The sequence below is a fragment of the Leptosomus discolor genome, chromosome 5, assembly GCF_034619465.1.
Source record: "Leptosomus discolor isolate bLepDis1 chromosome 5, bLepDis1.hap2, whole genome shotgun sequence".
NCBI lineage: Eukaryota > Metazoa > Chordata > Aves > Leptosomiformes > Leptosomidae > Leptosomus > Leptosomus discolor.
Window position 1 is genome coordinate 78,728,796 of NC_141395.1, and position 13,671 is coordinate 78,742,466.

Consider the following 13,671-nt stretch of genomic DNA (forward strand, 5'->3'; position numbering starts at 1 on the left):
AGTACAGAAGCTGAACCATTGTACAGTTGGAACAATTTATGGCAGCTGCTTCTGAAGCACGTACACAATATAATACATACATATTTGCCACTATTTTGTTACAGAAACTCATGTCTATACTGAAAAATAATTTCAATTATTTACCACAAAAGCAGAAAACTCCTAAATACTTCTGGTAAGGAAGTTTACAAGACAGTGGTTCAAACAACACAACACAGAATTACTGCATGACATTTTTAAGTACCCAGCAGTCACAGTGTATTATAAATCTTAAGTCACTACAAAAAAAAAAAAAAAAAAAAAAAAGCTCAAACATTTTATCATGAAATTAAACATTTGTGAAACTCATTACAAACCTATAATTAAAGTGTGCTCAGTATGATTGGTACTGTAACTTTATGAAGACTTCTTTATCCTTTGCATAAAGCAGACTGCTTTATCCAAAGACTGATGTTAGTAATTTTACTAGAGACCATACAGGATTATTCTAAATTGAAAATAGAAAACCAAAAAATATTAATTCCAACTAAAATTTTATTATAATACATTTCATAACTTGAGCCTTTGTTAGACAAATTTGCTACTCTTCAAGGTAAATAATAATTTGATTCTTAGAAATATCTGCCTCAAAAATCTCATTTAACTTGGGATGTTAAAAATTGTAAGTCCTGTCACTTCATATCCTAAACCGTAATTCTATCTTCTATAAAAAACATTTGTAATTTTCAAAAGCTAGGATTACAGCTATATCAGAATAACTTATTTTCTGAACACAACTATTTCAGGACATACTTTAAATCACAAAATTCATCTGTCTTAAATGGTGAACTTGTTATTGAAAAGGAAAATGCAGAGCCCATACTAGGTCCCTTTGAAAAACATACAAAGATTTACAAAGGCAGAGGCTGGATAAAACTGAGATCTCAATTATCTTAAAAATGACAGCAAGTATCATAATTTGGCATTTTTTCCATTTTAATTCTGGTAGAATTTTTAACCCCCAAAGAAAGTATCGTAATAGTAAACACCCCTAAATATTGTCTTAATGTACTTAAGGTAACAATACTTACTGCCAGGCATTGTTAATCAGCAATCTGTCTTCTAGTTTGCAAAAATATAATAAGCTATAAAGAAAACAAAAAAAATAAGTCAAGACAATAGCTTTAGACAATTTACATCCAAACATATGTAGAAATTCATTACACAGAACGAGCCAAAGTCACTTTCTTCAGCTCCAACATCAGAGGCTGTCACCACAGAAACCCACATATCGGTTTTATCTGACTAGACTATATGTAGGTTTTTTTTTTTTCCATTTCTTGAAATTCAGTCCTTCTGTTCTTGTACTTGACACCTGAGTAAACATTTTTCTCTGTATTTATCAGAATGACCTTTCAAAGTGCCTCTCTTTACGATGCTAAGTGGTGTATAGCCTTACAGGGTACTTCCACTTCAAATAAATCCCAGCACTTCCCCACTCAAATGCCTATGAGAGCTTTCTGTGCTATACAAAGAAAAATGATGCTGAAAAAATCTGTGCATGGCCCTTTCTACAACATTTTTCTCCCACTAGTAAAAAATACAGATTTTTATATCAGAGAGCAAACCGCTACAAACAGTAGAAGCTCAAAGAATTTTTGATGCAACTAGATATTTTCACACAATTAACTCAACTGAAGTTACAACAATCTATTTTGAGGATAAAAATAGCCTAAACTACCATCTAATTATTAGTATTAAAATGCAAATAATTTAAAGATTTTTCTATATTAAATCAGTACTTTGAGGTTTTAACCATCAAATGCAACCTCCCCTAGTACCTTTTCACTAATAAGTAAAAGAATCTCAGTTGAAGACACTGAGTATTGCTGTTTTCAAAGATAAAATAAAAATAAATAATTCAGCTAATAGTTGTTTACATATGTAAAGCAGACACAGATAATGTGAGAATAAACATTTTATTCGGGCACAAAATATGTTTCAAAGACGACGCACTAAAGCAACGTTCGTAGTTGCTAAACCCGAACTTTATTCTTTGTATATGTGTTTCAGTCAAAGGTTCTAACTTGCTAATAGCAGCCGTGATTAAAAATAGCACTCCAAAGTAATTTATTTAAAATATCCTATCCTATTAGAAAGCTCTAGGTCCCTCTCCAAGGACAGAGCTAGAAGCAGCATAATTTTATAAAAAGAAACATGTGCTGTGGACGGTGATGTTCAACAGACACATGGAAAAGTGAAATCCCTAATTTGGAGTGTGGTTAAGCACTTAGCTGAGCGGTTACAGATGACAGATTTACTGATGTATGAGAACACAAAAATGTAAAGAACCTGATGAGGCACAAGGGAGCCAAGTGCCAGAGACTCCAGAGCGTTTCACGGACCAACACTAGCAATCAGGAATTCAATAAATTCCGCTAGAACATTATCACTGTTGCTGCTAGCAAAGTCAACTAACTTTAGAAGGTATTAATGAAGGATTTACTAAAAAAGTTGTAGAAGTAACTAACATAGGTATTCAAATTAAAGATTTTTTTTTATTTTGTTTTTAGATATTTCACTGGATTTCTAATCATTTGATGATCTGTAATAGGATCAAAAATTCAATATGGAGGCGGCCTGGCTTGTACATGCAGAACAGACTACACAATTTCCTCTCCATAAAGTGTTCAATCACTGGCTCGTTAGGCCTAGGGCAAAGTTTAGTCTACAGATGCTGGTATCTGTCACAGTAGAACAGAACTAAAATAAAATAAGAAGCTTCTCACCATAAGTCTGCTCTGCTGTTTGTCACAGAATTAAATTTGATGTATTAAGAGAGGGTAAAAAAAAAATAAATAATTTGGTAAAGGAGAACTTGGCTACAATTAAAAAAAGATATGGCAAACCATGAGATATAATTTAGTTTTTCTAAATAGTTTAACACTTACTATTTAACATATTCCACGTCATTCTGCGCTACTTGACAGCTCGCCAGAAGCGAGTTAGGATGTTACGCCCCTACACCGCGTCTCCTGCACCAAAGCAACTGACTCCTGGCTTATAAAGAGGTAAATAAGAGTCAGGTCTGCTTTTCTGTGGAGGACTAAGTTTTGTTTTCCTAAGGATATAACAGCAATTCTAAACACAACTGTATTCAAAGGACAATGCTAGTGAATGTTCTTTCAAAGGCAGACCAACACTCATGTGACATATAAGGGTTGTTTTTCTGAACAAAATCTTTCAGTTTAGTTTTAAGGAGATTCTACACAGTGTGGCCAGGATAAGGAAATCCAAGGTTAATTTATTGTTCTATCAGATTCAAGCAGCACTAACATAGGAATAAAAATACACTTTGTTCTACTTATTGGTTCTGACCATCTTCTTCCTCCAGTTACATGCTTAGATGTGATCTTTTGGTCATTACTTTAAATAACCTGGGATCTGAAATTAAAGGGTAGTTTATAAGCAGAAACTATTTCTTATTATCCCAAGAGTCCATAAATGGCACTGAAAGCCAAACAGAAGAGTAGGCATCTTTTTCCTGTCTAACATAAAACAACAGATCTCTGTAAAGATGTAAAATGGAAAAAAATGTACATATCCCTATGCTACAGGAAAGAAACAGAAGTCAGCATACCTGAGGTTTTGTGTTTTCATTTAATAAGGCCACCATTATGTCATTCTATTATGTAACACTAAATTATTAACCTGATTTTGAGTATTCAGAATGAAATTGCCAGCTGGGCACCTATCCATTCCTTCAAATTAAGGCAAAGGAGAGTACGGGTTAAGCACTTCTGACAGTCAGGCAAGCCACGCTGGGCAGGCATGAGCTGAAAAATTCAAAATACACTGCACTTAAGTTTTTACATCCCTTGGTTCCCAACTCATATTGCCCATTTGAAAAATTAATCAATGCCTTTAGTTTTGAAGGTAGGTAAGCGGCCAATGCAATGCAAGATTAATAAGTCACACAGTTATTCCTAAACATAGACAGTTCGGCTCCAGCTACAATTCCCAGAATCCAAAAAATGCAAAATAAGACGAATTTACACAGCACAGTGCAAGTCTGTGAAAGTACCTGACTTGATTTTCAATCAGCTTTCTCAGGTAGAGAAGCAAGGCTATGCATGAGCCCGGCTGTCTTAACGAGGCTGCCCTGCTCTCTCGCCCAAGAGATTTCATCTGAACAGGCACATCTAAACGGACATTTGTCCTGCCTTACCTTAGAGAATTCAGTCTTGAGCAGATGGTTTTAGGACAAGAAAAACCCTGCACATTAAGTAAGTGTTCCTTAGCAACCCACCCCACCATCTCAAAGGCTAGTTTAATCCAATATCCATTTCCTCAGCAAAACTAAAAGCAACTCTCCTATGCCTAGGTACGTATGTTGCCAGTGGTGGGTTAAAAATACAGATAAATACTTTTTGCTTTATTCCAAATATAGAAAACGTTCTTTACTTTTCGTAAAAGAAAAATCTTCAATTAAAAAAAAAATAAATAAATCACACAGTAATTTTACAAGAATTACTTCATCACATTTAGGCCAGGCAGTTAAACGTCACTGGTATCGACCAAAGCTGTCCCTAACCTCTGTATTTTACAACTGAGATTTCTCAATTAGAAGTGTAATCCCCTTTCACTATACTTGAAGTACAGCTGCCAAGTCTGATTAGTATTGTAATGTCTCCTTCCACTTGCATGTAATATACAATTTGTTTGCTCTTTTCTCCTCAACAAGGTCGGTTCAGGTGGTCATGTTTGTCATTAGCCGCAAGTATTTTCATAACACAGTGCCAAACTTAAATATTTCATTTTAAAAGTTGTTTAATTACAAACTACATTTGAGCTCCCATTTTTTTGTGATTTTTTCCCCCTGAATCCGAAATTAATCCCCTACTAGCAGCATCTTTTTAGACAAATATTAAAATGTAATTAAAAGGCTTAAATAAAACTTATGCATAAGCCTTTACACATATCAAGGAACTACAATCAAGATTTCAACTCCAAACCACCAATTCCTCAGGGAAATTTTATGTTTAAAAGCATCCATACAGAGAGTCTTCCTGCAAGATGCCCTGAATACTAAAGTTACTCAAGAAAACATTTCAAATTATTTTGAATACATTACAAAGGCTTCAGGAAGTACAAGATTACCCGTATCTTCCCAAAGCCTTGGCCCTTACTCTGGTTTTAGCTTACCTACTCGATTTGCACAGCAAACATATGACGTATCTTTACAAAGTTTAACAACTGGGATAGTGAACTTGATTTTGATACAGGAATTAAAACTCTGGTTCTACATTACAGGCTCTTCCACAAGTTCTCCAACAGAGCGGAGATCTCTCAGTCCACGCCAGGATCTTTTTTCTTCCCAGTATCTCAGCTCAAAGTACCATGAGATACCTCCCTAGCTGTATTCAGCTTCAGGAAAAAGAAGGTGTATTACAATTAGTTCTCAGTAACAGTATTTGTGAACCTACACCTCAATTATCTCAAGTATGGCTCCATGCTGCACAATTAACTTCAAAGTTGAGGCTACTTAAGAAAGCTCGCAGTGTAGTCCTTTTGTGAACTGGCATTGTGTTCAGTTAACGCAATACCTCGCTGTGTTATGGTCCATTTGAAGAAAACCAGCTTAGGGAAATCCCAAAGCCACAGTCTTCCACTGCTTTGCCTCTTTCAGACGGATGCCACCGGGATGCCTGACCGCATCAGACACGCCTGACTCCTGACAAGGTTTTGACTTATGATCGCCTCACGGAAGGCCTCTACCTCCGGAGGAACGTCACGCAGGCACCGCTCCAAGGCGGCAGGACCTCCAGCCCTTTCCCGGGAAAAGCGAGAGGGGTCCCGGTGCTTGCTACGCGCCTCCCGGGACAGCCTTCGCGGTGACCAGCCCGCCCGGACGGGCGGCGGGGAGGCTGCCCGCCGGGAGCGGCGCTCAGCAGCGCCCACAGCGGCACCTCCGGCCGGCTGCCCTGCTGACAGCGAGCGGGGCGCCGGCTGACGGGCCGAGGCGGCTCCTGCGGCTGCCTCTCCCGCTCGCCTCCCTCCGCCAGCCGCCCGGAAGGGTCCCGCTGCAGGAGGTCGGCCCGAGCCCCCCGCTGCCCCCCTCAGCCCCCGCCCAGCTGGCACGTCCTCCTCGCTCCCAACCACGGAGAGAGGGGAAGGGAGCGGAAGAACGGGAAAAGGAGATGGCTGGGAGGGTGAAGACAAGCAGAGGGACCGCTTCCTGGCCGCCCCGGACTCACCTCAGCCACCTCTCCGACTCGCTTTAGCAGCCGCCATCTTCCCCCCACCCCCCCCCCCAGTTGGCCGGGGCGCAATGCACGCCGGGAGCAGTAGTTCTGCGCCGAGCCCAGCCGCGTCCTTTCCCCGCCCATCCCTCGCCACGCACAAGGAACGACAAGGGGTCACGGCGGCAGCAGGAGCAGCCCCGACGCGGCGCGGCGGCCCTGGGACAAAGGGCCGCCCAGGCAGGGCGGAGCGCGGCCGCGGAGGGCGAGGGGCGCCGCGGGCGGACACAACTCCCAGCGCCCTTTGCGGCGCAGACGCGCCGGCGCCCGGAGGCAGAGGGGCGGGGGCAACCCGTCCCGCTCCGCCCTCTGCGCCCCGCCCCCGCGGGCGCCTTCCCGCTCTTACCGGATCACGTGCCCGGCGCCCCTCCGCCTCGGGGCGGCGGCCGCGGCTGCGGGAGGCCCGGGCAGCCGCTCTGGGTACCCGGATGAGCGGAAGCCTCGGGGAGGGAGGCTCTGCCTGAGGGAGATTGGGCCGTGCTGCCGCCGAAACCTTCGCGTTCCTGTGGTGGCGGCCCCGAGGGGCGATGTGCGTGGGGAAGGGCGGGACCCTCTGCGAAGGGGAGCAGCGTGCCCGAGGGGGAAAGGGCGTTTTTTTCTTGAGACGAGGCGAAGTCAAAGCTGGACCCCGAAACAACGTGTCGGCGGAAGATCTGCGGCCTGGCTGTGTGTTTCCGCGTTCAAGTCAGAACGGAGCAGCGGGAGGGAGCTGGGCTGGGCCGGGCTCCGGTCACCCGAGGGCTGGAGGAAGGGCCCGGGCTGGGCCGGACTGGCTGTGCCTGGTGGCTCGGCTGAGACCAGTGCTCAAAGGCATCTGCACAGGCAGCGGTGGGTGACCCAGACGGAAATCATGTGAAACAGCTACTGATCCGAAGCCGCGTAATCTCTTAATCCGTTCTCCTGGGAATAATACTACCAGCTTCAAAATCGGATGTATTTGATGCCTGGTAGTCTGGGCAGGCCAGGGGAAATCTGAAAAAGTTTGTTTTCTGTTGTACGTCGTTGTTTCATGAAGGAAGAAGTGCCAGTCCATCGAGTTAAAACGGTGGCGTCCAAGATGTTCTCCACATTTAAGTTATCAGCTGAAACCTCACTAAGGGTTTACATAGTTCGCTGATTTCAGGTCTGCTTATGTTATTCGGTGAAAAACTAGCATTTCATCTTCTTACACTGTTTGAATCTATTTTTCTTACTTTTACAATAGGATAAGCAGAATCAGTGTTTCTGACTCGGGTTACTTTGAAAATAATCCCTAAAAATGTGAAACAGGGGAAGTGACATGTTTTCAGCAGTATCCAAAACTTACATTAATACGGGAAAATTGGCAAGTCTGTCATACGTGGGTGCAACTGGGGGTGTTAAAAGCGTAAACTAAAGTCCTTATTTGTTTATATGATTTCTAAAAACCAGCTTAGGTTTTGAATTCTCGGGGCCAAACATAATGCAAGTACTAACAGAAAGTGAACAGCCTGCCTTCCACAGGCACACATGATATATCGAGTCACAGCACAGTTCACATGAGCACTATATGGACAAATAGATCTAGTTAGAATCATAGAATAGTTCGGGTTGGAAGGGACCTCTAAAGGCCATCCAGTCCAACCCCCCTGCAGTGAGCAGGGACATCTTTAGCTGGATCAGGTTGCTCAGACCCCGTGCAACCTGACCTTGAACGTTTCCAGGGATGGGGCTTCTACCACCTCTCTGGGCAGCCTGTGCTAGTGTTTCACCACCCTCACGGTAAAAAGTTTCTTCCTTCTCTCTAGTCTAAATCTGCCCTCTTTTAGTTTAAAACCATTACCCCTTGCCCTGTTGCTGCAGGCCCTTTTAAATGTTTGTCCCCAGCTTTCCTGGAGCCCCCTTTCAGCACTGGAAGGCCGCTAGAAGGTCTCCCCAGAGCCCTCTCTTCTCCAGGCTGAACAACCCCAACTCCCTCAGCCTTAAAAGCAGAGTCACTGCCTATAAAGCATAACCTGCTGGGATTAGAGAGCAATTTATTAATGTTTCAGCCAACAGCGGTCAGCACTGAGAAATTCTGTATCGCTACTTTTGTTCGTTCTCCCTTCAGTATAGCTGGTGATAATAATCCTCCTAGTTCTTCTCTGAAATGTGGAAGAACGTTTTAATAAATTTTTCATCGGCCAGGAATACAAATGAATTCTCGTGGTCCCAACTCGCCGTGTCAAGATGCAGCTCCAGCTTCAAAGATCATTCTTCTGACGATCAGCTAAGGGCAGCCTGCTCTCTTCATTGGAGTGCTTCCTTCAAGCTCTTTGTCTCATTTTTCGGTTAGCTGTGCATGAGGGAGTGCAGGCTCCAGCGTACTTGTCACACCATATGGTTTCAGGAAAATGCTGGCAAATGGTGCAGTCACTAGTTCTTCCTAGTTGCCTGAACTAGGGACAAGCAGCAAGTCAGGTTGGTGTTCGTTCAGCCGCTGCTCACAGAGCGAAGGGTAACACTGCGAATAACATGTCCTGGTTACTCTCTTTTGGCTTAAGAAACACTAAACCAGTTTAAAACCAAAGTTTCAGTTGTCCGACATTACAGCTCCTGTGTCTGTGATGAATTCCTTTCCTTCTCTGACAGTTTTTAAAACATTTTCCTCCGTTTTTATTGTGTTGCAAACATCTGTGACTATGGACCAGTCTTACAAAGCTCAAACCATAGAAGAAATCCAGTGTTGGGACTGAGGTTTGTTTGAAGAGAGTTGGTATGTTTTAAAGCAGGCCTCTTTTATGACATTATTACATAAACCGTGTGGTATCTAATCAATAAAAGTCAGTAAAGCCCTTGGCGTAATTGTAGTGCGGCTGTTTAAAACAACTGTTTTCCTAATTCAATTTCAAATCAGAGCAAACAGCTGTAGTCCATGAATATGTATGAGTTGATCTCTTTGAGTTTCCTTAACGTTGTGTGTAATGGGTAGCAAAATTAGTTGTGGAATACAAGAATCTTTCGGTTTAGTGAGGGCGTAGGAAGAGTATCCAGCCGCCTTGCTGTCCAACAGCAATTTTTCATTTACTGTCAACGAGAGATGGACCCGATCATTTGAGCGCCTCTAGGGTGACGATCCAACTACTCAGTAAGATCAAGAAAAAGTGTAATTACACGCACATGAAATTGCTGCACGGTTTGGTTTCACTACCCCTCATCCCAAGCCCATCTAAGTGGACTGGCCAGGTTTGCTTGAACACCTTCTCAACCTTCTGGAGCAACAGTTCGTGCCTCTGTTGAGCCACGCGTGCGCAAAGCTCTGTGTCCCACGTGACCTGCCTCTAATTCTTTTAAAGTGCTAATCGTAACATAGGCACAGCTTTTAGAGCTTTCACTCTACAAATACCTGAGGTGTGACGCGGAAACGTCCTGTTCTGCAGCCAATAATGAAATGTGAGTTGCGTTAGTAATTTGGCGGCAGCAGTTCTATGTTTTCTAATCGGATTGCTAATTCACGTAAAAGTACAATCAAACGTTCAGTGTTTGCGGCAAGCAACAAAAGGTACCTTAGTTTGAAATGCTCGTGGAGGTTCCAAAGGGTAACAGGAGTGATTAGTTAGCCTTAGATGGTCTGAGGGTATGAGCTCTTTTCAAAGAGCTTTAAAGAAAAATTTTAAAAAAAGAGTAAAAAAATTCCTGATGAATTAATGTACCTCCACAACAGTATAATGCTGGAGAGGCAGAAAGTTGATGTTACTTTTATACCTGTATAGGAAAGATACAGTTAAGTTTAAAATGTTGTAGGTAGAGAAAAAACAGGTAAGGAAACGTAGCAGCAGAAAGCTGTAAAGGCTGGATTGGTGAATGATTTACCACTGTGTTGTGAAAATCCATTATAACAATCAAGTGTGGCTTTCAGTAGTGAGAAGACAGTAGTTTTCATAGCAATGACTCCTCGGCTTGCTCAGCCACCAGTAAAGAAAACTATTCTCAGGCATTTCATTGACACACCTTTTATCTATTTTATCAGTTGCCAATTAAATAATCGTTCTGTTAATACTTATTTGGTGGCGTATTTTTCCAACCTTATATTTTTACGGTTGATTCTATAAATGGGTGGTAATCACAGTATTTTATGGCCATCCAAATGATAGAAGATGTCTCTACCCAACGTAGTTAGACTGCAGAGATCAGATCCTTGGGGTCTGTGTTAAGACATTTACTCTGTCGTTGTTCATTTTGGCAGGAGGCATAGTGGATTCAAACTGACAATATTAACTAGCCCTGAAAGCAGAGCAGAGAGCTGATGCCAATTCAGCCCCTCAAACCATCCAGTAGTTCCTGGTAGATACCTTTTTTTTTCCCCCCAGTCTCTTCTCAAGCAAGAGTTCTCCGTGACAACTATGCTCACTAAGAAGACAGCTGTCAAGAGGACAGCAAAAATAGATTGGAATGATTACATTTTTTTAGAGATTCTTAGGAAGTGCTGAGCAGCCGCTGTCAGAAAAGTTTGTGTCTTGCAGATGTCTCAGAGCAAGAATCTTAAAATTGCATCCAAAATCCCCAAATACTTTCCAAAACTATGGCCATATATACTTGGAGAATAGATTCCACATAAAAATTAAAGATGGCAACATTACAGAATCCTCAAGTGCGTAAGAAAATTTCTCATATGATGTATTGTCGTGGTTTGAGCCCACCCAGCCAGCAGCAAAGCCCCCCACAGGCGCTCACTCACCCCTACCCTGTCCCCTGAGGATGGGCAGGAGAAGATATAACCAAAAGGCCTGAGGGTCGAGACAAAGGACAGGAGGGCTCACTCACCAGTTATGGTCACGGGGAAAAGACAGACTCTACTTGGGGATAACAACATCCATTTAATACAAACAACCACCACCATCAAGGACAATGAGAAATACAACCAGGTCTTAAACACAACACACCTTCCCCCCACCCCTCTGGCTCTGCTCCCTCTTCCCCCCCAGCAGCGCAGGGGCAGGGAATGGGGGTCACAGTCCATCCGGCACAAGGGGTCTCCGCGGCTCCTTCCCCCTCAGGGAGAGGGGCCCTCGCCGCCCTCCCCTGCCCCACCGCGGGGTCCCTCTCCCGGCAGACATTCCTCCCCCCACTGCCCCAACGCGAGTCCTTCCTGCGGGGCCGCAGCTCCCCAGAACCCCCCAGCGCGGGTCCCTCCCGGGGCTGCCGCCCTCCCACCCACGGGCGGCTCCAGCGCGGGCTGCCTCGGAGCCACGGCTGCTTCGGGCCCGGGCCCTGCTCCTCCGGCCCGGGGCCCTCCGCGGGCTGCAGGGCGACCTCTGGGCCACCGCTGGGCTCCAGGGGCTGCAGGGGCTCAGCCGCCACCCCACCATGGGCCGCAGGGGAACCTCTGCTCCGGCACAGCTCCCCCTCTCCTTCCTCACTGACCTGGGTGTCCGCAGGGCTGCTTCTCTCACATCCCCCTCCTCAGCTCACCAACAAAGACTCACAGAGAACTTGCCCAACAGTTTTTTCCACTCTTTAAACAGAGTTATTCGCAGAGGCGCCTTGGCCAGAGACGGGTCTGAAATTGGAGCCGGGGGAGCTTCTCGAAGGCTCTTACAGGAGCCACCTCTGTAGCCCCCTCCACCACTACCAAAGCCCCATCTTGCATCAAACCACCACATCAAACAATAGTTAATGATTCACAGATATTTTTTTTTATTGTCATTAATTGTTCTGAAGTTAAAGAGACTTTACACCAAGTTTATTCAAACAGGAGGAGACATTCTTATGCCATTGGATTACATAGCTTTTGTCCTTTCCTCCGGCATCAGGAGTGTCTACATTTATAATTTTTCTGGCAGATTGGAGCAATTTTGATAGATTTTATTTTTAGGAATGGTAGTATTCCTATAAAGTAAGTGGGTTTATAATACCATATTTAAATGAGGTCTGTGTTATTAAAATTTAACGTACTTGTCCAGCTGGGGGCAGAAGGGTAATGAGGTACGGAACTTTCTCCCATACAGAGTGGATGGCAATGTGATGTCTCAAATGCTGTATATAAAACTCGGATTTCCTGAAGCGTTGTCTATAGGAAGACCTGGCTGGGTGTGTGGCTCCCAGCTGAGCACACTACAGTTTTTCATACTCCAAATCAGTGACATTATGGATTAGTCAAGTTCCCAATCCATTCCACTGAGCTGATATACCTCAGCCTAGTCTCTGTATCTTCACTTGAAGCATTCTCTTTCCTCTGCTATATAATAGGAGAGTAATGTCAACATTTTTGATTACTGTAACATCCAAAAATAGCATCTCATTATTTTCTTCCGTTTTCAGTCTCAGCTAGATTTTCTTTTTTCTTAATTGAATAAAACCCTCTGGAAAAGAATGAATGTGCTCCAGTTTTGCTGCAAATAGTATTTATTCTGTGTCATTTAATGTACTGGTAACAAATAATGCACATTATGTTCCATGAAATTTATTTTTGTTTCTTTTTCCTTGTTTCTAAGGCTTTTGCAATCACACTGGTCAGCCCCTAATAACTTGGGAACCAACAGGCCAGTTTCAGCCACAGATGGATACAAATAGAAGTCTCACGGAAAAAATTGTTCCGGAGGTGTTGTGAAAATCTGTAAAAGGTTAAGCCAAAGTGAACTGAACTAGTGACCTCACTGAGAGAAAAACGCTTCACGTGAACTCAGCATTTTTTAATGTCACTTGGCCTGGCCTGCTCAGGCATGCTGTGCGTACGAGCTACAGGTACAGCCAACAGCAGGCAGCACAGATACAACACCAAGCCAGGCCTGATGTGCGCTTCTGTCTTCCCAGAAGGCAGCGAGGGAATGGGAGGGGGCGACACTACCAAAAGTATTAGAAGATGAATGAGGTCGTGAGAATAACAGAGGAACTGGGATTATTACAGTGGCAGTACAGGTATGTGGGATGCAAACCCACGGGAAATCAGGTCTCGCTAGTTCCACTGATCACAGAAAAAAATTATTTGTGTTTTTCCAGTTAATGTCTTTTGGAGAAAGACATGTCACGTCCGTTAAAATAACCAAATAAGTTTCTAAAAGGCCTGTGGGTGAGTCCTCTGCTACGAAAAAAAAAAAAAAAAAAAAAAAAAAAAGACTTAATTTCCTGTCACATTGGGCCAGATTCTCAGCTTGTGTGAACCAGCAGGATTAATCTGAAATTAACTGAGTTGTGCTGACATAATGCCAATTGGCCTGCTGGTTTAGGGTGTTAAAAATACTTCCAAGCAAATACAGGAAAGAAACAAAAAAAAATAGGCAGGAATATGTTCAGGCAAAATGGACATAAAATTACAAGATGAAAAAATGTTACATTGCAATAGGAGATAGTAGGGAGGTAAATATTAACTGTTTTAAGATCGAGTATCAAAACTAAGCAGGAGATTCATCCCTTTCTATCCCAAAATATTTCTCGATTTTCTGTACCCTGTTAC